Source organism: Nerophis ophidion, linkage group LG13 (genome assembly GCF_033978795.1).
Source record: "Nerophis ophidion isolate RoL-2023_Sa linkage group LG13, RoL_Noph_v1.0, whole genome shotgun sequence".
Taxonomy (NCBI): domain Eukaryota; kingdom Metazoa; phylum Chordata; class Actinopteri; order Syngnathiformes; family Syngnathidae; genus Nerophis; species Nerophis ophidion.
Window position 1 is genome coordinate 49,743,151 of NC_084623.1, and position 27,788 is coordinate 49,770,938.

Here is a 27,788-nt window from a genome sequence, read left to right on the forward strand (position 1 = left end):
ACCTATGGCTCTAGAGCCAGATGTGGCTCTTTTGATGACTGCATCCGGCTCTAAGATAAATCTTAGCTGACATTGCCTAACACGATAATTATGAATAATTCCGCTGGAATTCACAGTGCTAAAAATAACGAACAAAATATAAAATATTCTCGTGCATTTAAATCCATCCATCCGTTTCCTACCGCACCTGGTTAAGAAGTCGCATTAATGGTAAGAAGTATTTAATGTCACGATGGGGGGGGGGGTCGCAGCTTGCTGCGGGGTTGTTCTCCCAGGAAGGCAGACAGACTACTCGGGACATGGCATTTAGGTAAAAACATGACTTAATTTAAACCAATAAAAGATAAAAACAAAAATTGCTCACAGCGGAGGCACAACTTGGGCTAAAGAACAAAGCTAACACATAAACAGACTATGAACACAAATCAAAGAAAACTTACTTGGCATGGCATGAAGCACGAAACTACGGCAAGGCATGAAACAAGTCAGCACAGAGCAAGAAAAGATCACATTGACGCCGGGGCGACTGACTGGCAAAGACAAGCTTAAATACTGCCTCTGATTAGTGCTTGGGAAGCAGGTGAGCGGGCATTTTGTCCACCAGAGACAGGTGGACAAAATGAGTAACCAAGGAAACCAGACAAGGGAGTGGAAAAAAACAGGAACTTAAAGAGTCCAAAAGACATGGCCAAGCAAAAACATGATCAACAGACATGACATTTTATTTATTATTGGTTAGCATCAGAATAACAATGTTATGAAAAACTCTAAAAATGTTGGTCTTACTTAAAAATGCACGCATTTAGTTGTATTCAGTGTAAAAAAAATACAATACGGCTCTCACGGAAATACATTTTGAAATATTTGCCTTTCATGGCTCTCTCAGCCAAAAAAATCCCCGACCCCTGCACTAACCCCGGTTCCACCGTGCTGCCCCAAATGTGAACGTGCTAATTGGAATTAGCAATTTTACACTGGCTTCACGGTGGCAGAGGGGTTAGTGCGTCTGCCTCACAATACGAAGGTCCTGCAGTCCTGGGTTCAAATCCAGGCTCGGGATCTTTCTGTGTGGAGTTTGCATGTTCTCCCCGTGAATGCGTGGGTTCCCTCCGGGTACTCCGGCTTCCTCCCACTTCCAAAGACATGCACCTGGGGATAAGTTGATTGGCAACACTAAATTGGCCCTAGTGTGTGAATGTGAGTGTGAATGTTGTCTGTCTATCTGTGTTGGCCCTGCGATCAGGTGGCGACTTGTCCAGAGTGTACCCCGCCTTCCGCCCGATTGTAGCTGAGATAGGCGCCAGCGCCCCCCGCGACCCCGAAAGGGAATAAGCGGTAGAAAATGGATGAATGGATGGACACTGTCACCGAAATACCGTAGTCGGAGAAGTACTGGTCTGGTATAAGCACGCACTTTAAGTTTTTAATGCGCATTTTGTCGACAGACATACAGTATTGACCCCATTTCCCCCGATGTCAAAAGGCTTAATTTCCATTTATGTGTTGCAATTTTACATGCATCCTTGATCCACACCTACTTATAAGAATTTATTGTACAATCATCAACGGATGCGGACATGCTCGCAGACAATAAAATGTCCAATAAAGTCTTATTGCAGCTGTGGGCTAAAAGGCACAGCTGTTAGCAAAGTCCAAAAGCCTTTCCGCACACAGGATGACGGACTCGTAAAAGCAGCGATGTGCAGGCGATCAAAACTGCTCCGTCGGTGCAGCCGCGCAAAGATCTACAGTCAGGCCACCGCAAAAAGCACTAAATATGTCACAAAGCGGGAGAACATCCATAAAAGTACTAATTGAATTAATATATGTGTTTACCCATTAAGGCAGATGGCGATGGAAATGAGTTTGAAACAAGTGAGTGACCCTAATTTTAAGCAAAGACTTCTCCCTTTTTTCTTTTTTTCTCCTTTCCCATTAGGACACGCGCCATGAAGTGAAACAGACAAAGCATTTTTTTTTAGACTATTCTGTGATGAGATGTATTATCGCTCACATCAGCGGGCCTACAGGGAGGAAACAAGTGAGAGGCGGTACAGGAGGTTGAAGGCTGGGAAATTAACTCACATATCATGAACTTAATAAAGCTAATGGCAGCTTCAGGGTGAAAACTTGCTAACTGGCGGTGTCCTCATTTGGCAGTCCTCTCTGAGTACTGCAGAGCTTTGTGGTCACTTAACTTTATGGTTCACTTCCCCTCAGGATTGAAACAAAAAGAAAAACATACCAACAAACAATGGAAGTAGTCAAAGGCATTGGCTGCAGGAAAAAAAGTAAATGAATAATTTTTCATTTTCCGTCCATGTTAACCTTCCTCTTGTGTTAGCTTTCTGTTACCATCTCTTATGTTAACGGGTCGGTTTTGACCCATGTCTTAAATCAGCTGTAAAATACACTAAAAACAATGATCTATCATCCAATTTGTTTCTCATGTCTTGGTTACCTCGTTAGGCTTCCTTATCCTAAAAATATTGGTTTTAATATTTTTGGTTTGGGCCATTGGGCCTTTTTTTTGTCAGTATACCCCTCGATTTCAATTTTTAAAAATGGCAAAACGAACCTCAAGAGAATCATATACATTAAAAAAAAAGGTTGTTTTGTTACCTAACTATTACTAAGGGGTATTAGAACACATCTCTTAAATAAATGTGTTTTATTTATTTTTTCATTTTAAGAATTTTAACTATAGTAACATTTATGGTGTTACGGGTCAATTTCGACCCATATATATTTACTTCAAGAAAAAGGCTAAAAAGGTATTTTTTTCAGCAACAGAAATCCAACATCAAACAGACAACAACCAATCAAGCAAATGACACCAAGAGAAATAGATTACTAGTTCCAAAACTAATAAAAAACAAAATCAGAGTGGCAAAAAGTGACACTTTTAGTGTCCGTCTTTTGTTTGTTTTTGTACAGGATAACAAGGTAAAATGAGAATCCACTAAAGCTCACATGATTGGGAGAGGAGCTGGCTGTCAGTGTGTTCAGTTTTGGCTCTTATCATTGCTTTATCATCTTATTTTTATAACTGGGTCGAAACCGACCCTAACAACACCAAGGGCATAATTTCTACCAGAGCATTTTATAATTTAGTGAAAAAAATTAAAATGTCTTATTTTGTTGACAAAGAGGTTCCTGACAAAGTCAAAAAGCTTTGATGCAAAAAAATAAATGTATGTGGTGTTTTTATGCATTTAAAAACTAAAACGGGTCGGTGCCGACCCTAACACAAGACGAAGGTTAAGCTTTTTTAATAAAAAATCACATTGAAAAGATGTTTGTCCTTTGCCCTGTATCATTATAGCATTAGACAGACAGACCGCAGCTTCTTAACATGTATGTGGAGAGGGGCGTGTTCCGCGCCTACCCTGCGGGCGGGGTGTGTGCAGGGGCCGGCAATGAAGCAGCCAAAAGGTGAGTGGATACCTCAGCTGGAACGAGTGATCTAATCACCTGTTCCCTTTATTAGCAGCGCTGGAGACCATGAAAGGGGGAGAGGCAGGAGGACGCAGGACAGACGCACAGAGACGAACAAGAGACAGCTGAAAAGCTGGACGGACGGACAATTGTGTAAAGTAAAAGATGTACTAAAGACTGTGTCAAACCTGTATCCTGAGCTGTGTGATACTGTGGTCAGAAGAAGCCGGGCGAGACGCAGGAAACCTCCACAATGTAGAAGACACATAAGAACTGAAATTATATTTTCGGCACAGTCCCGCGGATCAGCAACTTACGACGCTCCTTAAAAATGGTGTGAAAAAGGTGACGTCGGGAAAGAGGGAAGAGTAAATAAAATATCAGTCTAAGGCTGGACTCTGAGTCCGAGGAAAAAACCTCACATAGCATGGCAGACATAAACATGGTACATGTAATCACAACAACTCCCAACAGAGGGGAGGGGGAGTTGGGGCCCTGGAGCCCGGTTGCCGCTATAAGGCGCTACTCAGCCATCCACAACCCCGGAGGAATTGATTTGGGGAGGGGCGTGTGCGTGCATGTATGCCCAATTAACTTGGGTGAGATGTTCAATCAATCAATCAATGTTTATTTATATAGCCCTAAATCACAAATGTCTCAAAGGACTGTACAAACCATTACGACAACGACAAGAACCCACAAAAGGGCAAGGAAAACTCACACCCAGTGGGCACACCCCCCCCCCCCCCCCCCCCCCACCCCAGGGGACCGAAAGCAATGGATGTCGAGCGGGTCTAACATGATACTGTGAAAGTTCAATCCATAGTGGCTCCAACACAGCCGCGAGAGTTCAGTTCAAAGCGGATCCAAGACAGCAGCGAGGGTCCCGTCCACAGGAAACCGTCTCAAGCGGAGGCGGATCAGCAGCGTAGAGATGTCCCCAACCGATACACAGGCGAGCGGTCCATCCTGGGTCTCGACTCTGGACAGCCAGTACTTCATCCATGGTCAGCGGACCGGACCCCCTCCACAAGGGAGGGGGGGACATAAGAGAAAAAAGAAAAGAAGCGGCAGATCAACTGGTCTAAAAAGGAGGTCTATTTAAAGGCTAGAGTATACAGATGAGTTTTAAGGTGAGACTTAAATGCTTCTACTGAGGTAGCATCTGGAACTGTTACCGGGAGGGCATTCCAGAGTACTGGAGCCCGAACGGAAAACGCTCTATAGCCCGCAGACTTTTTTTGGGCTTTAGGATTCACTAATAAGCCGGAGTCCTTTGAACGCAGATTTCTTGCCGGGACATATGGTACAATACAATCGGCAAGATAAGATGGAGCTAGACCGTGTAGTATTTTATACGTAAGTAGTAAAACCTTAAAGTCACATCTTAAGTGCAGGTGAGCCAGTACAGGCGTAATGTGATCAAACTTTCTTCTTCTTGTCAAAAGTCTGACATTTTTTTGTGGACTTGGACCGATCTCAAGGTTCGACACCAGGTGTTGTTGAAAAAAAAGGAAGCTCAAAAGTATCCATCTTGGAGGAGTTCTTCAGAACAGCCTGTTCCTGATTGCATCAAAGCCATTCGAGGGAGTCAAATCATAGATATATCAACTTATCAAATTAGACTAGTGGGCAGCACGGTGGAACAGGGGTTAGTGCATCTTCCTCAAAATACGAAGGTTCTGAGCGGTCCTGGGTTCAATCGCGGGCTCGGGATCTTTCTGTGTGGAGTTTGCATGTTCTCCCCGTGACTGCGTGGGTTCCCTCTGAGTACTCCGGCTTCCTCCCACCTCCAAAGACATGCACCTGGGAGTAAGATGATGGGCAACACTAAATTGGCCCTAGTGTGTGAATGTTAGTGTGAATGTTGTCTGTCTCTTTGTGTTTGCCCTGCGATGGCGACTTGTCCAGAGTGTACACCGCCATCCGCCCGAATGCAGCTGAGATAGGCTCCAGCGCCCCCCCCGCCACCCCAAAAGGGACAAGCGGTAGAAAATGGATGGATGGATGTCATCCGGTCCGATGACCATGGATGAAGTACAGGCTGTCCAGAGTCGAGACCCAGGATGGACCGCTCGTCGGGACCCAGGATGGACCGCTCGCCTGTGTATCGGTTGGGGACATCTCTACGCTGCTGATCCACCTCCGCTTGGGATGGTTTCCTGTGGACGGGACTCTGGCTTCTGTCTTGGATCCGCTTTGAACTGAACTCTCGCGGCTGTGTTGGAGCCACTATGGATTGAACTTTCACAGTATCATGTTAGACCTGCTCGACATCCATTGCTTTCGGTCCCCTAGGGGGGGGGGGGTTTGCCACTTCTGAGGTCCTCTCCAAGGTTTCTCATAGTCAGCATTGTCACTGGCGACCCACTGGATGTGAATTCTCCCTGCCCACTGGGTGTGAGTTTTCCTTGCCCTTTTGCCGGTTCTTCCGAGGATGTTGTAGTCGTAATGATTTGTGCAGTCCTTTGAGACATTTGTGATTTGGGGCTATATAAATAAAAATTGATTGATTGATTGATGTACAAATCTGATAAATCTGGGGTGCCCAAACCTTTTGCCTCCTAGGGTCAAAGTAAAAATGTGCTATTAGTCTTCGGGCCAAACCGTGGTTTTTACCATACAACAGCACCGCGGGTAAGGAGTTTAGCCTCGGACTCAGATATACAGTCGTGGTTTTTTCACATGGACAAAGATAAGACCTTCTGGAGTAAAGTTCTGTGGTCAGATGAAACAAAAATTGAGCTACAATACCCAGCAATATGTTTGGAGGAGAAAAGGTGCGGCCTTAAATCCCAAGAACACCATACCTACCGTCAAGGATGGTGGTGGTAGCAACAACGTCCTCCGGTAATATTTACATGGTAAATTCCACACTTAGTCCTGCAACCAACACGTAGAGTAGCATACACCTCCCACACAATCATCAAATGTTACAAAATCCCGTTTCCATATGGGTTGGGAAATTTTGTTAGATGTAAATATATATAAATTTTGTTGGATGTAAATATATTTCCATCCATCCATCCATTTTCCTACCGCTTATTCCCTTTCGGGGTCGCGGGGGGCGCTGGCGCCTATCTCAGCTACAATCGGGCGGAAGGCAGGGTACACCCTGGATATTTGTTAGATGTAAATATATATTTCAACCCATATTCAATTGAATTTGATGTTCAAACTGATCAACACTTTTTATTATGCCAGCAACACTTGACAAAGAAGTCGGGAAAGGTGGCAATAAATTCTGATAACGTTGAGGAATGCTCATCAAACACTTATTTGGAACATCCCCAAGGTGTGCAGGCTAATTGGGAACAGGTGGGTGCAGTGATTGGGTATAAAACCAGCTTGCATGAAATGCTCAGTAATTTACCAACAAGAATGGGGCGAGGGTCACCACTTTTGTAAGCAAATTCTCGAACAGTTTTAGAAAAACATTTCTCAACGAGCTATTGCAAGGAATTTAGGGATTTTACCATCTACTTTCCGTAAAATCGTCAAAAGGTTCAGAGAATCTGGCGAAATCACTGCACATAAGCTATGATATTACGGACCTTTGATCCCTCATGCGGTACTGCATCAATAACCGACATCAGTGTGTAAAGGATATCACCACATGGGCTCAGGAACACTTCGTATAACCACTGTCAGTAACTACCTTTCGTCGCTACATCCATCCATCCATCCATTTTCTACCGCTTATTCCCTTTCGGGGTCGCGGGGGGCACTGGCGCCTATCTCACTTACAATCGGGCGGAAGGCGGGGTACACCCTGGACAAGTCGCCACCTCATCGCAGGGCCAACACAGATAAACAGACAACTTTCGCACTCACATTCACACACTAGGGCCAATTTAGTGTTGCCACGTCGCTACATATGTAAGTGCAAATTAAAACTCTGCCATGCAAAGCCAAACCCATTTATCAACAACACCCAGAAAAGAAGCCGGCTTCGCTGGGCCCGAGCTCATCTAAGATGGACTGATGCAAAGTGGAAAAGTGTTCGGTGGTCTGACCAGTCCACATTTCAAATTTTATTTGGAAACTGTGGACATGGTGTCCTCCGGAACCAAGAGGAAAATAATCATCCGGATTATTTTAGGCGCAAAATTCAAAAGCCAGCATCTGTGATGGTATGGAGGTGCATTAGTGCCCAAGGCATGGGTAACCACTTTGTGAACAAATACGGACATTTCTCAACAAGCTATTGCAAGGAATTTAGGGATTTCACCATCTACGGTCCGTAATATCATCAATAGGTTCAGAGAATCTGGAGAAATCACTGCACGTAAGCGATGATTATTACGGACTTTTGATCGTTCAGGCGGTACTGCATCAAAATGCGACATGTATGTAAAGGATATCACCACATGGTCTCAGGAACACTTCAGAAAACCACTGTCAGAAAACCACTAAATAAAGTTCATCGCTGCATCTGTATGTGCAAGTTCAAACTCTAATATGCAAAGCAACAGCCATTTATCAACAACACCCAGAAACACTGTTGGCTTCGCTGGGCCCGAGCTCATCTAAGATGGACTGATGCAAAGTGGAAAAGTGTTCGGTGGTCTGACCAGTCCACATTTCAAATTTTATTTGGAAACTGTGGACATGGTGTCCTCCGGAACCAAGAGGAAAATAATCATCCGGATTGTTTTAGGTGCAAAATTCAAAAGCCAGCATCTGTGATGGTATGGGGGTGCATTAGTGCCCAAGGCATGGGTAACTTACACATTTGTGAAGGCACCATTAATGCTGAAAGTTTTTTAACAACATATGTTGTCATCCAAGCAACATATCATGGACGCTCCTGATTATTTCAGCAAGACAATGCCAAACCACAGGTTACAACAGCGTGGCTTCGTAAAAAAAGAGTGCGGGTACTTTCCTGGCCCGCCTGCAGTCCAGACCTGTCTCCCATCGAAAATATGTGGCGCATTATGAAGCGTAAAATACGACAGCGGAGACCCCGGACCGTTGAACGACTGAAACTCTACATAAAACAAGAATGGGAAAGAATTCCACTTTCAAAGCTTCAAGAATTAGTTTCCTCAGTTCCCAAACGTTTATTGAGTGTTGTTAAAAGAAAAGGTGATGTAACACAGTGGTGAACATGCCCTTTCCCAACTACTTTGGCATGTGGTGCAGCCAAGAAATTCTAAGTTAATTATTTGCAAAAAAAAAACTAAGTTTATTAGTTTGAACATCAAATATCTTGTCTTTGTAGTGCATTTAACTAAATATGGGTTGAAAATGATTTGCAAATCATTTTATTCCGTTTATATTTACATCTAACACAATTTCTCCTTCCCCTCCTCACGTGCATAACACTTTCTCCAAGTTGAACATAAACATTTCCCATATGTGGAACATAACACGAGTTAATGAATTCACTTCAAAATCATTATCACAAAAATAGAACTATCTGTATTTGAAACAATACCACTCTTTGATAGTACCACTAATACCTACACCTTTATTCGTTTGGGTGCTTCCATGTACGTCAGTCATTTCCCATCTAATATTTATTCGGCTTCCCACCGCAGACATGGAAATCCCGACTCTTTAATGAACGTGTTCCTTCTTCACACCTTCCTCGCAATTTCTTCTGCACACGGCACTGCAACAATGTGCTTTCCGCGTTAAAAATAGCCCTCTTCAATAAGTAAGAAAAAGGTTACCCCAATTATAAGTAATTGCCAGGGAAGCACCTGCCATGCTTCTAGGAAAATGAAAGAAATAAATGACAAAGCCGCGGTTGCGGCGGCGTCCGTGTTGGAACGCATTTTTTACCCTCAAGTTGAACTCTCCCAGTGCTTTGCCATGGAATATTCTCCTTGTATTTTAACTCGGAAATAAGCTTTTTTTCCACTTTTCATTTACGAGAATTGTAGCTCTGGGCATTGTAGTTACCTGAAAAAACCTGAAAGGCCGTCACACCTAATTTTAATAATATTCAACGTGTTGCTTTTCCCTTTAAATGATGTAAATGTGTGCTCATCTGCTGCTTATTTTGTTTGTTAAATATGTGCAGTGTACTCAGCAGCTCCAAAAATAAAGTACAGCGCTCTTATTTCAAAGTCTTCTCAAGAGACAATGCTGAGGAAATCAGAGTTGTTTTGATCCGATATTATATTAAAATATATTGCACATACAAACACACACATATGTACTTTAACAAAAATGTTCATACATATATACATACATACGAACAAAACCCAAACCAGTGAAGTTAGCACATTGTGTAAATAATGAATAAAATCATAAATAAAAACACAATACAATGATTTGCAAATTTTTTCCCATCCTATATTCGATTTAATAGACTGCAAAGATAAGATACTTAACATTCCAACTGGAAAATGTTGGTAATTTTTGCTGCAAATATTAGCTCATGTGGAATTTGATGCCTGCAACATGTTTCAAAAAAGCTGGCACAAGTGGCAAAAAAGACTGAGAAAGTTGAGGAATGCTCATCAAACACTTATTTGGGACATCCCACAGGTGAACGGGTGAAAGCAGCTTCCACGAAATGCTCGGTCATTCACAAACAAGAACAGGGCGAGGGTCACCACTTTGTGAACAAATGCGAACATTTCTCAACAATACGAACATTTCTCAACAAGCTATTGCAAGGAATGTAGGGATTTCACCATCTACGGTCCTTAATATCATCAAAAGGTTCAGAGAATTTGGAGAAATCCCTGCACGTAAGCGATGATATTACGGACTTTCGATCGTTCAGGCGGTACTGCATCAAAATGTGACATATGTATGTAAAGGATATCACCACATGGTCTCAGGAACACTTCAGAAAACCACTGTCAGAAAACCACTATATACAGTTCATCGCTACATTTGTATGCGCAAGTTCAAACTCTAATATGCAAAGCAACAGCCATTTATCAACAACACCCAGAAACACTGCCGGCTGTCCTGGGCCAGAGCTCATCTAAGATGGACTGATGCATAGAGGAAAAGTGTTTTGTGGGCTGACCAGTCCACATTTCAAATTGTTTTTGAAAACTGTAGACCAAAAGAGGACTCTTATAGGCGCAAAGTTCCAAAGCCAGCATCTGTGATGGTATGGGGGTGTATTCGTGCCCAAGGCATGGGTAACTTACACATTTGTGAAGGCACCATTAATGCTGAAAGGTACATACAGGTTTTGGAGCGACATATGTTGCCATCCAAACAACGTCTTTTTAATGGACGCCCCTGCTTATTTCAGCCAAGCCACATTCTGCCCGTGTTTCAACAGCGTGGCTTCGTAAAAAAAGAGTGCGGGTACTTTCCTGGCCCGCCTGCAGTCCTGACTTGTCTCCCATCGAAAATGTGTGGCGCATTATGAAGGGTAAAATACGACTTTTGAACGACTGAAGCTCTACATAAAACAAGAATGGGAAAAAAATTCCGCTTTCAAAGCTTCAACAATTAGTTTCCTCAGTTCCCAAACGTTTATTGAGTGTTGTTAAAAGAAAATGTGATGTAATGTAGCGATGTAGTACTCCTTTGCGTTGTGTTTTTCCCCAAAAGACGACACACCCAGTCATTCTTACGACTCAAACATGATTTATTCTGGCGAAAACAATCATAGTGAATCCTCAATCAGCCTTCTTTACATTCATAAACCTGTACAGAAATAAAACAAAAAAAAAAACTTAACATAAATATGTCTCTTTTAGCCCTACAGCTAGCCTGCTAATAAGTTAGCTGCAAGCTAATTCAGAGGGCGCCAGAGAGAACAATTTACCGTCACGTGACATGTGACATTCAATGACCATAAAAAAAATGTAGGAAATGACAGTACTGAACTTAGAATAATAAAAATTGCAAAATAAAGAGTCACATTGCATAATGTGTAAATGTAATAAATCAGATAAAATTACATTAAATAAATAAATAATGCATGGGTTGTACTTGTATCGCGCTTTTCTACCTTCAAGGTACTCAAAGCGCTTTGACACTACTTCCACATTTACCCATTCACACACACATTCACACACTGATGGAGGGAGCTGCCATGCAAGGCGCCAACCAGCACCCATCAGGAGCAAGGGTGAAGTGTCTTGCTCAGGACACAACGGACGTGACGTAGTTGGTACTAGGTGGGATTTGAACCAGGGACCCTCGGGTTGCGCACGGCCACTCTTCCACTGCGCCAAGATGACATTAAAACAAAAACAGTAGTAAGACAGTAAGCAATTGAGATCACAAATTCAATCAATCAATCAATCAATGTTTACTTATATAGCCCTAAATCACTAGTGTCTCAAAGGGCTGCACAATCCACTACGACATCCTCGGTAGGCCCACATAAGGGCAAGGAAAACTCACACCCAGTGGGACATCGGTGACAATGATGACTATGAGAACCTTGGAGAGGAGGAAAGCAATGGATGTCGAGCGGGTCTAACATGATACTGTGAAAGTTCAATCCATAATGGATCCAACACAGTCGCAAGAGTCCAGTCCAAAGCGGATCCAACACAGCAGCGGGAGTCCCGTTCACAGCGGAGCACGCAGGAAACCATCCCAAGTGGAGGCCGAGCAGCAGCGCAGAGATGTCCCCAGCCGATACACAGGCAAGCAGTACATGGCCACAGAAATCGGACCGGACCCCCTCCACAAGGGAGGGGGGGACAGAGGAGAAAAAGAAAAGTAACGGCAGATCAACTGGTCTAAAAAGGAGGTCTATTTAAAGGCTAGAGTATACAAATGAGTTTTAAGGTGAGACTTAAATGCTTCTACTTAGGTGGCATCTCGAACTGTTACCGGGAGGGCATTCCAGAGTACTGGAGCCCGAACGGAAAACGCTCTATAGCCCGCAGACTTTTTTTTGGGCTTTAGGAATCACTAATAAGCCGGAGTCCTTTGAACGCAGATTTCTTGCCGGGACATATGGTACAATACAATCGGCAAGATAGGATGGAGCTAGACCGTGTAGTATTTTATACGTAAGTAGTAAAACCTTAAAGTCACATCTTAAGTGCACAGGAAGCCAGTGCTGGTGAGCCAGTACAGGCGTAATGTGATCAAACTTTCTTGTTCTTGTCAAAAGTCTAGCAGCCGCATTTTGTACCAACTGTAATCTTTTAATGCTAGACATGGGGAGACCCGAAAATAATACGTTACAGTAGTCGAGGCGAGACGTAACAAACGCATGGATAATGATCTCAGCGTCTTTAGTGGACAGAATGGAGCGAATTTTAGCGATATTACGGAGATGAAAGAAGGCCGTTTTAGTAACGCTTTTAATGTGTGACTCAAAGGAGAGAGTTGGGCCGAAGATAATACCCAGATTCTTTACCGTGTCGCCTTGTTTAATTGTTTGGTTGTCAAATGTTAAAGTTGTATCATTAAATAGAGGTCGGTGTCTAGCAGGACCGATAATCAGCATTTCCGTTTTTTTGGCGTTAAGTTGCAAAAAGTTAAGACACGCCTCCAGCTGACTACAATCCGGCGTGTTGGTCAGCTTTAGGGGCATGTAGAGTTGGTTGTCATCAGCATAACAGTGAAAGCTAATACCGTATTTGCGTATGATGTCACCCAGCGGCAGCATGTAGATGCTGAAGAGTGCAGGGCCAAGGACCGAACCCTGGGGAACTCCACACGTTACCTTAACGTAGTCCGAGGTCACATTGTTATGGGAGACGCACTGCATCCTATCAGTAAGATAAGAGTTAAACCAAGACAGGGCTAAGTCTGACATACCAATTCGTGTTTTGATATTGTTTTGATATTTGAAATGACCTCTGTTACAGTAACACAGTGGTGAACATGCCCTTTCCCAACTACTTTGGCACGTGTTGCAGCCATGAAATACTAAGTTAATCATTATTTGCAAAAAAAAATAAGTTTATGAGTTTGAACATCAAATATCTTGTCTTTGTAGTGCATTCAACTGAATATGGGTTGAAAAGGATTTGCAAATCATTGTATTCCGTTCATATTTACAATTTCCCAACTTATATGGAAACGGGGTTTGGAGCAACATATCTTGCCATCCAAGCAACGTCTTTTTCATGGACGCCCCTGCTTATTTCACCAAGACAATGCCAAGCCACATTCTGCACATGTTACTACAGTGTGGCTTCGTAGTCCAGACCGCCCAGAAACCGCAGACATGTGCATTTACATCCACATCATGATTTTCCTGAGTAGCTGGACGGGACAAAAGAAAAAAAAAAAAGGTCATAAAGACTAAGAAGTTGAAATGTGCTGTCATGTGCGGATCACAGTCGCTGCTTCCTCCTGCTTCCACTTGCACTTTTATTCTGGACTTTTTCCATCTCTTACCTATATCTTCCGTTTTATAGGCCTCGATACACAAAATAAACTTTGTGAGCTCACCTCGGCCGCCACCTCCCGTCTCCATTTCGCCCTCATTACTCTCCCTGATTGTCTCTTTTGTGTTCCCTCTACCTCCTCGCCTCCTCGCCGCTGACTTTGCCCACTTCCACCGGCCTGGCGCCTCATTTAGAACCTTCGCCATCCCGTCCCCTTTTTGCCTTCAACTCCACGTTTTTGTACGGCCTCGAGGAAGCGAGTGGACAGCCCGGGCAATTTATCCGGATTTTGCTGTCAAACGTCTGAGTGACTCCTATTCGGGATGATGGAGCGGGCTGAGAGAGGGGGAAGGAAAAGGGGGGATGTGTTGGGTCATGCAGCTGGAGGACATCTCATCTTTATCACTCTCGGGCAGATGTCGCTCTTTTCACGGTTTTAAATTTGAAACAGGTGAGATGCACGGGGTATCAAGACCCCGGAAAATAGGGACTTGTATGGAAGAATGTGTGGAAGCAAGAGTTTTTATTTATAGAGGAGAAATTCCCTTTTCCGTGACTATTTTCAGGGCGGAAGGTTTTGTGGGTGTTAAGACTTAGAATCTCTCTTTCTCTCTCTCCCTTTCTCACACACACACACACACACACACACACACACACACACACACACACACACACACACACATACACACACGTTCTTCTATGTGTAAGTTTCTCGAGACCTCCAAAAAAGGCCTACCTTTTTAGGAGCACCCTTTCTAGATATCTAAAGATTTGTATTTACAACATTAATAATATATACATACTATGCAAATATAAAAAATATAAAAATGTCATTGTGGAAAGGCGGAGCCGACGGGTCGACGGCGGGGTATGGCGGCAAGGAGGCGGAGAATGCGGTAGAACGGAGAGGCGGGGCCTGCCGGGAGCGACGCCGTTGCAATCTAAAACAGGTGCATGGCACACAATTAATGCATCTCCTCCTGCTGTATAAAAAGGGGAGAAGGAGGAGCGATCGAGGTAGAAGGAGTTGGAGAGACTGAAGCAGAGATCGAGGAGTAGAAGAACCCGAAAAGCGATAACGACTTAGAGCGAGCCGAACGCAGCGAGAGAGGAGCGAGCAGGAGAGGAGCAGCTGAAAAGGCAAAGGTTTATTTAAAAATCAACAAGAGACAAACCTGCAAAAGCATGTCCTTCCTTGATGGTCCATGCAACCCGCACCGTTACGGCAGGAAGCCATCCACAGTCATGTCTTGGTGATCATGTTTAGTTTGTTTTTTGCACTCTGTCGATACTATGCAGATATAAAAAATATAAAAATGTCATTGTGGAGAGGTGGAGCTGACGGGCCGACGGCGAAGCAGGGTGGCAAGGAGGCGGAGAATGCGGAAGAACGGAGAGGCGGTGCGTGCCGGGAGCGACGCCGCTGCAATCTAAAACAGGTTTGTAGCACACACACCGGCACACAATTAATGCATCTCCTCCTGCTCTATAAAAGGGGGGTAGGAGGAGCGATCGAGGCAGAAGGAGTTGGAGAGACTGAAGCAGAGATCGAGGAGTACAAGAACCCGAAAAGCGATAACGACTTAGAGCGAGCCGAACGCAGCGAGAGAGGAGCGAGCAGGAGAGGAGCAAGTGAAAAGACAAAGCTTTATTGAAAAATAAACAAGAGACGAACCTGCAAGAGCATGTCCTTCCTTGATGGTCCATGCAACCCGCACCGTGACGGCAGGAAGCCGTCCACAGTCATGTCTTGGTGATGATGTTTAGTTTGTTTTTTGCACTCTGTCGATACTATGCAGGTATAAAAAATATAAAAATGTCATTGTGGAGAGGTGGAGCTGACGGGCCGACGGCGAAGCAGGGTGACAAGGAGGCGGAGAATGCGGAAGAACGGAGAGGCAGTGCGTGCCGGGAGCAACGCCGCTGCAATCTAAAACAGGTTTGTAGCACACACACCGGCACACAATTAATGCATCTCCTCCTGCTGTATAAAAAGGGGAGAAGGAGGAGCGATCGAGGCACAAGGAGTTGGAGAGACTGAAGCAGAGATCGAGGAGTAGAAGAACCAGAAAAGCGATAACGACTGAGAGCGAGCCGAACGCAGCGAGAGAGGAGCGAGGAGGAGAGGAGCAGCTTAAAAGACAAAGCTTTATTGAAAAATAAACAAGAGACTAACCTGCAGAAGCATGTCCTTCCTTGATAGTCCATGCAACCCGCACCGTGACGGACCACAGTCATGTCTTGGTGATCATGTTTAGTTTGTTTTTTGCACTCTGTCGGTTCCTGTTTTTTCACTCCCTGTAAAATGGGGGCATTTTAATATGTTACACACACTTGTTATTACATATTGTGACCGACTCTCGCCGTCGTGCGGGTTCCCAGGACCATCAAGGAAGGACATTGCTTGAGCAGGTTTGACTTGCTTTATTTTTCAATAAACTCTGTCTGCAGGTCTGGTCGCTTTTCAGCTCCTTCTTCCGCTGCTCGCTCCTCAGTCTCTTTTCCAGCCGCCCCTGTCGTCGGCGGCGCCGTCTTGCTCTCCGTCTCTTCCGCTCTTTATTCACTGCTGCAGGTGCTGCATGCTCTCCAACTCCTTATACCCCGTTCTCTCCTCCTTCTACCCTTTTTATACACCAAGAGGAGATATGTCAATCGTGTCGAGGTGCGCGATCCACACACTCGATCTCGCTTGCGGCGTCGCTACCGGCACACTCCGCCTCGCCGCTTGCCCGCATTCTCTGCCTCCTTGTCGCCATCTTGGGCCGGGCTCGTTCGCCGGCTCCGCCTCTCCACACATCTGTTGGCCAAAGAAGGAGCACTACCAATTTTTGACACACACTTGTTATTTCATATGTTGGGAACATTATTTATGTCCTAACTTGTACTCCGGTCCTCATATGATGTCTACCGTACTTGATGTCTCAAGTATGGTAGAAATACAAGAACACACACACACACACACACACACACACACACACACACACACACACACACACACACACAAAGCTTGCCACCTCATAACCATGGCCGGTGGCAGCCTTGGTGACACAAGTCAATGCCAAAAGAGGAGCTTAAATCTCAGCACCTGGGACAGCCAGCCCCCTCAAACACTGTGTCCAAGTGTGTGTGTTTGTGCATGTGTGTGTGTGTACTTGTGTGTGTGTGTGTATTTGCCAGTTATTCTAATTTAGGCAGTGGATGAAAAAATACACTTTTTAAAAACATAATTAGAGCCCTCTAAACATGAAATGACACCCATATAGTCCCGTTTACACTCATTCCACACAATATAGTAGTCTTGAGTGTGTTCAACTGTAGATCATAGTACTTACCAGTAGGCCGAAAAATCCTTGATGTGTCATTGCTCTAGCCTTCACCCGGCCACTAAAATACAGCTACGGCGCGGGAATTCTAGGTCACATTCTAGGTTTCATGTGCTGAAACCACGGGTGAATAAGTGGTTCTTCCAAAAGTTATGTATGTTCACATCTGAACCGATTCGGTACCAATTACCATTACCTGGGAATTGATACCAGTATTTAATGGTACCAATATTCAGCACTTCTGTGTGTGTTAATTAAAATCAATTGTTTTGGATGACAAAATACATATTTTTTTATTGCAATAATTAAAAATTAGCTAATTACTGCTGTCCGGTTGTTTTATCTTCGTTAAGACTCCAAAGTGTCGTTATGGTTCTTTGAGACATTGGTGATTAAGAACTTGTGGAGAGGCGGGGCAAGGCACGCTGGAGCCCTGCCCAAGATGGCGGCAAGGAGGCGGAGAATGCGGCTGAGCGGATTCAATTAGCTAATAACTGCTGTCCAGTTGTTTTATCTTTGTTAAGACTCCAAAGTGTCGTTATGGTTCTTTGAGACATTGGTGATTAAGAACTTGTGGAGAGGCGGGGCAAGGCACGCTGGAGCCCTGCCCAAGATGGCGGCAAGGAGGCGGAGAATGCGGCTGAGCGGATTTAATTAGCTAGTAACTAATGTCCAGTTGTTTTATCTTCGTTAAGACTCCAAAGTGTCGTTATGGTTCTTTGAGACATTGGTGATTAAGAACTTGTGGAGAGGCGGGGCAAGGCACGCTGGAGCCCTGCCCAAGATGGCGGCAAGGAGGCGGAGAATGCGGCTGAGCGGATTTAATTAGCTAATAACTAATGTCCAGTTGTTTTATCTTCGTTAAGACTCCAAAGTGTCGTTATGGTTCTTTGAGACATTGGTGATTAAGAACTTGTGGAGAGGTGGGGCAAGGCACGCTGGAGCCCTGCCCAAGATGGCGGCAAGGAGGCGGAGAATGCGGCTGAGCGGAGAGGCGGGGCGTGCTGGGAGCGACGCTACGAGCAAGATCAGGTGCGTGGCGCGCACACCGGCACACAATTAACTCATCTCCTCACGCCGTATAAAAGGGGGGAAGGAGTTGGAGAGCTTGCAGTGGCGCGTGAGAAGCGAGAGGAACAGAGAGCCATAGACGAGGACGACGACGACGGCGGCTGAAAGAGCGGACCGTGAGCGAGCAGTGGAGGAAGGAGCTGAAAAGCTATCCAAGCTGCAGACAGATTTATTGCGAAATAAAGACGTCAAACCTGCTCAAAAGAATGTCCTTCCTGGGTGGTCCATTGAACCCGAGTGACGACAGCTCAAGACAGTCCCAGGGCTGTTTAAGTAAACTTTGATTGATTGACTTTGAAAGTAGGGATGAAACAGTTTCCAAAAATAATAATTTTTAATTACTAACGAGGAGTGGAAAAATAACAGTAAAACGCACCAACACGGAGTGGGGAAATACACAACGCACTCATAAAGTAGAAATATAAACCGCACAACTACAGTATACCGGGACAATGCCACCATGAGAGTAAGTGTGAGTCGAGCCAAGACAGGATCGGTGATCCCAGGTGTGCGCCAAGGGAGTGGAAATGGTTCCTAGAAGTGAGTGAAACACCAACAATGAACTAGATGGAGGCTGATGGATCAGTTTAGCATGGGTCAGCAACCCGCGGCTCTAGAGCCGCATGCTTTAGCGCCTTCCTAGTGGCTCCTTGGACCTCTTTCAGAGACGTGTGATATTGGAAAAAGATGAAGAAAAAAATATATGTTTTGTTTTAATATAAACATGACACAAACCTTCCTAATTGCTAGAAATCCCACTGTTTATATTTGACATGCTTCACTGATGAGGGTATTTGGAAAGCACAGTTTTGTCCTACTAATGTCAGCGATCCTTGAACTCATCGTAGTTTGTAATTTTTTCCGATGCTGCCACAGAAAAGGGTTATGCCACTCCTTTGTCTCATTTTGTCCACCAAACGTTTTATGTTGTGCGCGAATGCACAAAAGTGAGCTTTGTTGATTTAATTGATTTGCTGGAGTGCTAATCAGAAATATTTGGCCGATCAATGACTGCAAGTTATCGCACCCTCTGAGAAGCCTTTATTTTACTAATGTTTTCCAATGTTGCAAAAATGTGTACAATAAAAAATAAAACACACAATTTCTGTCAACGGAGATTGGCGCCAGCCTTTGATAGTTAGCTAATATGGCTAATATAGACACTTACATCATATGTTGCCTTCATTATAACATTTATATTGTCAGGCTTGTCACTGACAGTTTGGCGATGTTTTAGTTTTTTCTTCTGCATTTGTCTTTGTTTCCTCTGTGTGTAGTATTTCCTGTCTTTAGTTCCTGTCAGCACTCTTATTTTGGTTCAGTTTTATCTGATTGTCTCCCTGAGTGCTGTGTCCCCTCAGCTGCGGCTGACTGGCACCTGGCCACACCTGGTGTCAATCAGCCCGCTCATATTTAGACCTGTTTTCTCCTCCAGTCAGTGCTGGATTATTGTCGCTGGTACCTGTCGTGTCAATGCAGCGTTGCGGTAAGCTATATTCGGTAGCGGTTTGTAGCTTACTGTCTTTTGTTCCCTTCTTCCAGTTTGGTTTTCATACTACAAGTAAAAACTTCTGTTTCCTGGTAGCCCCCATGGTAGCTCTTTTAGTTTATTATCCGCCTCGTGTGCGCTTTTTGTTTGTACCCTTTTGTTTGTTCTTGTTCTCCTGCTAGCTTCCACGCTAGGCTCGTTATCTTCCAGCTCTTATGCTAGCTCTTTTAGTTTGTTATCCACCTCGTGCACGCTTTTAGTTAGTACCCTTTTTGTTTTTTCTTGTTCTAGTATTTTAATTAAATCATGTTTCCCTATTCAATGCCTGCCTTCTTCTCTGCATCTTGGGGTTCGTCACAAACTAACTCTGACATATATAAGGCTTTGAATTTTTCGTGGCTCCAGACCGATTTTTTTTTTGGTGTGTATTTTTGGTCCAATGTGGCTCTTTCAACATTTTGGGTTACCGACCCCTAGTCTTTTGTTGTGCCTTAAGAAGTCTTAATTCTATAAGTATTGTACTAATTACGCACCAGCTGTTTGATTGTAACGTGCACCTCATTGTTGTTTTTATTAACACATTTGGACGTGTTAAAATCAAAAAGTAAAATTGCTAATGTTAATTAGTAGCTTGTAAATATCAAAGCCAATGTATATTACCATCTAGCTAGCATAATTTTGGAAACGTGGAGCCTCCATTAAAGGCCATTAAAGGAGATTTTCTTATTTAAACGGGGATAGCAGGTCCATTCTATGTGTCATACTTGATCATTTCGCAATATTGCCATATTTTTGCTGAACGGATTTAGTAGAGAACATCGACGATAAAGTTCGCAACTTTTGGTCGCTAGTAAAAAAGCCTTGCCTGTACCGGAAGTAGCAGACGATGTGCGGGTGACGTCATGGGTTGTGGAGCTCCTCACATCTGAACATTGTTTACAATCATGGCCACCAGCAGCGAGAGCGATTCGGACCGAGAAAGCGACGATTTCCACCATTAATTTAAGCGAGGATGAAAGATTTGTCAATGAGGAAAGCGAGAATGAAGGACTAGAAGTAAAAAAAAACAAGAAAACAAATGGGAGCGATTCAGATGTCATACACATTTACTACTATAATTCTGGAAAATCCCTTATATGCTTATTGTGTTACTAGTGTTTTAGTGAGATTATATGGTTGTACCTGAAAGTCGGGGGGGTGTGGCCACGGGTGTGGTGACTGCCAGTGTCTCTGAGGGAGGATCCCTATAGGAGTTTCCTCCTGTGTGGGAAGCCACGTTTCTCGGGGGCCGGGGCCGGGCTTAGATTTTTTTTTCCCTCCTCCTCCACGGTGGAAGCATCCCACGTTTGGAGGTTGCAAGAGAGTCCGCAGCTGCCTCTTTGACAGGTGCACGAGGAACGACGCAATCCCGCCGCTCAAGTCTACGGTGAGAGCCGACTTATTACCACCATTTTCTCACCGAAACCTGCCGGTAGACGTGGTGGGGAACCATGTTCCCTTGACCGTTCTGTTCCATAGTAAAGCTTCATCGTCATCTTTAGGGAATGTAAAGAAGGGAACCCCGGCTGTGTTTGTGTTGTTAAAAGCAGCCGCAATACATCGCTTCCCACTTACAGCTTTCTTCTTTGACGTCTCCATTATTAATTGAACAAATTGCAAAAGATTCAGCAACACAGATGTCCAGAATATTGTGTAATTATGCGATTAAAGCAGAATACTTATAGCTGGGATCGGGCTGGAACAAAATGTCCTCTACAGTCCGTCATCATACCGCGACGTTTTCAACAGGACACTTCGCGCAAAATTTAAAATTGCAATTTAGTAAACTAAAAAGGCCGTATTGGCATGTGTTGCAATGCTAATATTTCATCATTGATATATAAACTATCAGACTGCGTGATTGGTAGTAGTGGCTTTCAGTAGGCCTTTACCTTACGTTGGAGTTTATTTGAGTGGTTTTTTTTGGTATGCACTGAAAATTACCCTGAGGTAATTTGGCTGATTCAGCTCTCAGTGCTTCTGTAGTGATCGCTAAGTGCCAAAATGCAAAGAGTCAGAGAAAAGTTCACCAATGTCACGTGTAACTCCAGATGAAGGGCATCAACAGAGTTCATCCTTACCTCAGACAGCTGCTGACGGCTAATTGCAATCTCGTTAGCATTAATACATCTCGTTGCCTCGTCTTTGACGTCAAAGACTGACCGGTGTGGAGATGTGATATTGATGAGGCAGGATTTGAAGATGAATTGTGGCAAAAATGTGTTCTGGAATAGGCCATTGCGTGAGAAGGGAAGTTAAAAACAATCATGATTGATTAAGATTTTTATGTATTTTTAAGTGCAGATATTAGGGCCAAAAAATAAATAAATACTTATTATAATAGATTAGAAATATATTAATCATTTTATAAGACCGGGCAGCACGGTGGAACAGGGGTTAGTGCATGTGGCTCACAATACGAAGGTCCTGAGTAGTCCTGAGTTCAATCCCGGGCTCTGGATCTTTCTCTGTGGAGTTTGCATGTTCTCCCTGTGACTGCGTGGGTTCCTCATGTCACGCATCTGATTCAATTGGATTCATGCACCTGTTTTCAATCACCACATCACTATTCAAGCCTGCAGTTGCCAGGCAGTCAGCCAGGCGATATCACTTTATACAACCTTGTTATTCATGCTGATGATCCATGCTGCTCTTTTTCCTGCTCTTTTCTCATTCCAAGCAAGTTTTCTTTATACAAACCACATTTTAGTGAGTTTTTTTAGTTCATGTTTTCATGTCCATAGGAATAGTTTTTGTTTTCTGAGCCAAGTTTTCTACCTGAGCGCCTTTTGTTTTCACTTTTTGATTGATTAATTAAAAGATGTCATTACCTTCACGCCATGTCCGATCCAGTCGCTTCCCACCTCGGGAATACAATCCACACCATAGTCCTAGTATTGACAACTTTCCACTCTGCAAGGCGAAATTAAGCTCACTTTGAGAGCCAGAATGGACAATAAGAGCAGACACACCATTGGAATGTGTTTTCTCTAACCAAAACGTTACTTATCTAAAGTGCAACCCTCTCTGCAAGGCCATGCTGTAAACACCCCAGTGAGACCATTGCAGTGAAAGACACTCTGGAAAAAAAAAAACAGCCTTGAACCGTCGTCTTGCGGGTTCCATGGACCACCAAGGAAGGACATGCCTTTTGAGCAGGTGTAGACCTTTTTTTTTTCAATAAAACAAAAGTCGTTTGCGTGTTGCCTTTCAGCCTTCCCGTTGTCTGCGTCTGCCTCTCGCTCTCTTCCAGGTTGCACGCGCTGCTGCTCGTGTTGTCGGCTCTCTCTCCATCCTTCCTCGTTTGGGTTGCTCTTGCTCCGCACCATCACCAGCCCCGTTCTATCCTCCTTCTCCCCTTTTATACAACAAGAGGAGGTACGTTGATCGTGTACAGGTGCGCGATCCACACAACGGATCTTTTTTGTGGCGTCGCCCCCGGCGCGCCCCGCCTCGCCGCTCGCTCGCCACCCCCGCCTCCTCGCCTCCAGCGTGCCCTACATTTTTGTCGTAGCGTCGGCTCGGCCTCTCCACAACTCCATTCCAGTTATGCATTCATATGGTGATAAAATGGAAACAATTTCTGTTGCTCCTGATTCAAGGGAACACAAGAACCACATGAAACACGATACGGATTTTAAGATTAAAAGTAAATCAACATGTTAAATGGTGATGACGTCATCCTGTTTTAATTTTTACATCTGAAAGCCTCCAGACAATAGCTTGCACATAAACAAGTACATAATCCTGGCATAACATGACTTCTGTGCAGTGTATTAAACTACAATTTTTCATGAATTTTCATCGCAATAAAGATGATTTACAACCCTTTAAAAGACTAACTATAGCAACGTACTGTTTAGCCACTGCAGAAATAAAAAATAAATAAGACTTCATTGCGTTTGCATGCTTCATTTGCACTAAGTAACATCTCGAATGTCGGGCAGATGGTAACCCGTGATGGGTAATATTCTAAACAAAGTAAAATAGGCTCTGATGTAGTAAATATGACAAATGTGCTTAATTGCCAGTCGAAAAAACAAACGGCTCTCATTAAAAGTGCATTATCCAAGCCAAATTATGCCATAGTGTTTACACACACAGGAACATGGAAATGTGGGAAGGTAAAAACATTTATGATTTCGTATTATTAACGCTGGATGGACTTCAGAGATGTTTGGTGTCATAGCATGAGTCCAAGTGCTGAATTTATAAATATATATATATATATTGCTTTATATTTTTTTATAAAATACAATTAATAAAACGTCTGCTTTAATCACATAATTACACAGTGTTCTGGACATCTGTGTTGCTGAATCTTTTGCAATTTGTTCAATTAATAATGGAGACGTCAAAGAAGAAAGCTGTTGGTGGAAAGCGGCATATTGCGGCCGGCTGTAGCAACACAAACACAGCCACTGTTTCTTTGTTTACATTCCCTAAAGATGACGGTGAAGCTTTAATATGGAACAGAGCGGTCAAGCGAACATGGTTCCCTACCACATGTCAGGTTTCGGTCAGAAAATTGTGGTAATAAGTCGGCTCTTACCGTAGACATGAGCGGATAGCTTGCGTCGTTCCTCGTGCACCTGTCAAAGTGCCTCCTCCGACCGGCCTCCCTAGAACGTGGGATGCTTCCACCGTGTAGGAGGGGGGGAAAAAAGCTCAGCCTGGCCCCAATGGCTGCTTTCACTTCGCCTTGTCAAAAAACGTGGCTTCCCGCAGAGACACTGGCGGTCACCACACCCGTGGCCACACCCCTCCGACTTTCAGGTACCATATAACAGTGGTCCCCAACCACCGGGCCGTGGGCCGATTGGTACCGGGCCGCAGAAGAATTTTTTTTTTTTTTTTTTTAATTAAATCAACATAAAATACACAATATACACTTACAAATAGTGCACCAACCACAAAAAACTCCCCTTTTCATGACAAAAACGTCCCTTTTTCACGGGACCACGGGACAAATTATTAAGCGTTGACCGGTCCGCGGATACCAAAAGGTTGGGGACCACTGCCATATAATCTCACTAAAACACTCGTAACACAATAAGCAGATAAGGGATTTTCCAGAATTATCCGAGTAAATGTGTCTAATAACATCTGAATCGCTCCCACTGCCCTCGCCTTTTTTTTTTCTCTAGTCCTTCACTCTAACTTTCCTCATCCACAAATCTTACATCCTCGCTCAAATTAATGGGGAAATTGTCATTTTCTCGGTCCGAATCGCTCTCGCTGCTGGTGGCCATGATTGTGAACAATGTTTAGATGTGAGGAGCTCCACAACCCGTGACGTTACGCGCATATCGTCGACTACTTCCGGAACAGGCAAGGCTTTTTTTTATCATCGATGTTCTCTAATAAATCCTTTCAGCAAAAATATGGCAATATCGCGAAATGATCAAGTATGACACATAGAATGGAGCTGCTCTCCCCGTTTCAGTAGGCCTTTAACTTTAACTTTTTAACATCTAAATAGGTACTTTACTTTAGGATGTTAAAATACAGAATCCCAAATAAATATACGTTTTTGAACAATGAATTAATTAACACTTTTCATTTTCTTTCGAGTCAACATTTGCTGCCACGAACCCATGTTCATTTTAATAAAAGATCGTCTGCGGTCTTATGCTAACACATTTAAATGTAGCCCCCCTGCGGTGCTAAGTAATCCCCCAGTAAAGCTGCACTTCCTCGCCGCTTTGACTGCAGCGTCAGAGAGTCCTACCCGAAACCACGACTCGCTTGATGTCGCCCACCTCCGGCTTAAAGCGGCTTTGGACGCACGCCTCGAGCGCCTCGACATCCTCCCCGCGTCACGCCCGTTCCAACGCGGGAGGTAAACTTGACAGACCGGCGGGCTAAAACCGTTTAATTGCACCCTCTGATCAATGAGCATTCTGTCATTTTGCACGGAAAAAACGCACGGAGAAGAGCAAAAATAAGGACGTTCCCCTCACATGAGCGGCCATGCACAAAATCGGAAGTTATCCATGAAAATAGGAAAGGTGACTTTTGTCACAATGTCGCGTTTAATTACTCCAAAGACCTTTCGAGTGTTTGGGTGCAAAAGTTGGCTCATTCATTTTTCTCACTTTGGTTTTAACTTTTTTAGAAAAGCACTTAAGTGGGTGTTCCAGATGTGAGGAAGCTGAAAACTAGGAACGACAACCCAATCGAAGGCTGACTCTTGCAGTGAAGACATTACATTCCTGCCATTTCCTTTTTGTTGACAGGCTTCAGTCATTCAATATTTATCTCTACAGCTCTTAATCTCAAGTGCCTCAAAGGGCTTCACATCCCCTGTTTTAAACCCACTAAATCCAAAAGCCCAAGAAAAAAGAGGGGTAGTTTGGGAAAAATAATGGTTTATTCTAGAACCTTATGGGTTGGGATAGGATAGAATAGCACTTTATTGTCATTGCACTTAAAAAGTACAACAAAATTGCATTTTCAGCATTGACCTGTTCAAGAGCAGACATACATTATACAGAATGACAAAACATACATAAATACACACACACACACACATATATATATATATATATATACATATATATATATATATATATATATATATATATATATATAAACCCCGTTTCCATATGAGTTGGGAAATTGTCTTAGATGTAAATATAAACGCAATACAATGATTTGCAAATCCTTATCAACCCATATTCAATTGAAAACACTACAAAGAGAAGATATTTGATGTTCAAACTCATAAACTTTATCTTATTTTTTTTGCAAATAATAATTAACTTACAATTTCCTGGCTGCAACATGTGCCAAAGTAGTTGGGAAAGGGCATGTTCACCACTGTGTTACATCACCTTTTCCTTTAACAACACTCAATAAACGTTTGGGAACTGAGGAAACTAATTGTTGAAGCCTTGAAAGTGGAATTCTTTCCCATTCTTGTTTTATGTAGAGCTTCAGTCGTTCAACAGTCCGGGGTCTCCGCCGTCGTATTTTACGCTTCATACTGCGTCACACATTTTCGATGGGAGACAGGTCTGGACTGCAGGCGGGCCAAGAAAGTACCCGCACTCTTTTTTTACAAAGGCATGCTGTTGTAACACTTGCTGAATGTGGCTCTGCATTGTCTTGCTGAAAAAAGCAGGGGCGTCCATGAAAAAGACGAATCTTAGATGGCAGCATATGTTGTTCCAAAACCTGTATGTACCTTCCAGCATTAATGGTGCCTTCACAGATGTGTAAGTTACCCATGCCTTGGGCACTAATGCACCCCCATACCATCACAGATGCTGGCTTTTGAACTTTGCGTCGATAACAGTCTGGATGGTTCGCTTCCCCTTTGGTCCAGATGACACGATGTTGAATATTTACAAAATCAATTTGAAATGTGGACTCGTCAGACCACAGAACACTTTTCCACTTTGTATAAGTACATCTTAGATCTCGGGCCCAGAGAAGCCGACGGCGTTTCCGGATGTTGTTGATAAACGGCTTTGGCTTTGCATAGTAGAGCTTTAACTTGCACTTACAGACGTAGCGACAAACTGTATTTATATAAATAAATAAATATATATAGATTTATCAATCAATCAATCAATCAATGTTTACTTATATAGCCCTAAATCACTAGTGTCTCAAAGGGCTGCACAAACCACCACGACATCCTCGGTAGGCCCACATAAGGGCAAGGAAAACTCACACCCAGTGGGACATCGGTGACAATAATGACCTAGTGGGACGTCGGTGACAATAATGACTATGAGAACCTTAGAGAGGAGGAAAGCAATGGATGTCGAGCGGGTCTAACATGATACTGTGAAAGTTCAATCCACAACACAGTCGCAAGAGTCCAGTCCAAAGCGGGTCCAACTCAGCAGAGAGAGTCCCGTTCACAGCGGAGCCACCAGGAAACCATCCCAAGCGGAGGCGGATCAGCAGCGCAGAGATGTCCCCAGCCGATACACAGGCAAGCAGTACATGGCCACCGGATCGGACCGGACCCCCTCCACAGGGGAGAGTGGGACATAGAAGAAAAAGAAAAGAAACAGCAGATCAACTGGTCTAAAAAAGGGAGTCTATTTAAAGGCTACAGTATACAAATGAGTTTTAAGGTGAGACTTAAATGCTTCTACTGAGGTGGTATCTCGAACTGTTACC